Raw genomic sequence first — 1564 nt, 5'->3', positions numbered from 1 at the left:
TCCTCCCCAAATATGATCTTGCGGGGATCTATTTTGAATCGATGTCTTTTTTTAAGCCTTTGTTCAAATCTTCCTTCAAATTACTTTATGACCCCTATCTTTTAGGACCAAGGACTGAACATTCTTTTTTATTCCAAGAGGTAAAGAAGCTAAGGAAGCTAACGGGACACTAATGCAAGCTGACCTGTTCAGTTACTAATTTGCATTTTACAAAATAACAACAACAGTAACGGTGATGACGGGTGCCCTAAGATTGTTATCTTGGGTTTCTTAAATTAGAGTTGAGAAACCGTTGCTAGCCAAACCTCCCAAGACTCATTCCCTGGTTGTTGTGTTTGATAAATTTGGCTCTCTGGTGACACATACTCGGCTGGACCAACAGAGTGATGAAATTCTCTCCTTCTTGCCTAATTTTTCTTTTGGACTCTACTCAGCAATATGTCTGAATTTCTGTGTAGGTGTCCAGCTTTTAGATTTTTCCAAGTGTTTCCGAAAATGTAATAAAACGGGCATGGTGGCTCAAGCCTACAATCCCAGCACTTTGGGAGGCCAAGGCAGGAGGGTAGCTTGAGCCCAGGAGTTTGAGACCAGCCTGCACAACATGGCAAAACCCCGTATCTACAAAAATTAGAAAATTAGGAGGCGGGCTTCCAATCTAGTTCCATCTGGTTCTCCCACCGCCCTCGCTGTGGGTCTCAGCAGCTCGGGAGGTGGCAGGAGTGGCAGCGGCCCGCAGGCACCCGGCACGCGCCCTCCCTGCCGCCAGGATGCCCAAGAGGAAGGTCAGCTCCACCCAAGGGCCTCCAAGGAAGAGCCTAAGAGGACATCAGCGAGTTTGTCAGCTAAACCTCCTGCAAAAGTGGAAGCGAAGCCGAAAAAGGCAGCAGCGAAGGATAAATCTTCAAACAAAAAAACGCAAACAAAAGAGAAAAGGGGAGCAAAGGGAAAACAGGCAGAAGTGGCTAACCAGGAAACTAAGGAAGATTTACCTGCAGAAAACTGTGAAATGAAAACTGAGGAGAGTCCAGCCTCCTTGATGAAGCAGGAGAGAAAGAAGCCAAGTCTGATTAATACCATACACTATGTCTTCTCAGTGGTCCCTGTCCCCCTTCTTGTACAATCCAGAGGAATACTTTTATCAACTATTTTGTAAATGCAAGCTTTTCAGTAGCTCTAGAAACATTTTTAAGAAGAAGAGAATCCCACCTCATCCCATTTTTTAAGGGTAAATGCTTTTTTTTAAGAGGTGAAATCGTTTGCTGGTTGTTAATTTTTTGCTACAACCAGAAAATAGTGTGGGATATTTAATTACGGGAGGCTTTGACTGTCTCAGGTGTCAGCTTAACATCCCATAGATGGGGGGTTACTTTTTATATCCTATAATACAAAGCATATTAAATGACAATATGGAGTCAGTCCTGCATTTAATGTCTTGAACATTTTAAATTACTTCTATTCCCATGTTGTTTTTCAGTAGAATTGTTTCCTAAAGAAAACCACCCTTTGTTCATGGCTTTCCCTGTGAGAATTATGTGCACTCTGTAACCTCTTTGGTTGTGGTAGC

The 1564-nt window shown here is 43.1% G+C and overlaps 1 pseudogene; it reads left to right on the top strand.

The window, feature by feature from the left end:
• The first annotated feature begins 767 nt into the window (after positions 1-767).
• Positions 768-1071, top strand: LOC129014563 (non-histone chromosomal protein HMG-14-like; annotated as a pseudogene).
• The last annotated feature ends 493 nt before the right edge of the window (positions 1072-1564 follow it).

The sequence above is a fragment of the Pongo pygmaeus genome, chromosome 16 (assembly GCF_028885625.2).
Source record: "Pongo pygmaeus isolate AG05252 chromosome 16, NHGRI_mPonPyg2-v2.0_pri, whole genome shotgun sequence".
NCBI lineage: Eukaryota > Metazoa > Chordata > Mammalia > Primates > Hominidae > Pongo > Pongo pygmaeus.
The sequence above is the reverse complement of the archived record's forward strand: the minus strand, read 5'-3'. Positions and strand labels throughout refer to the sequence as shown.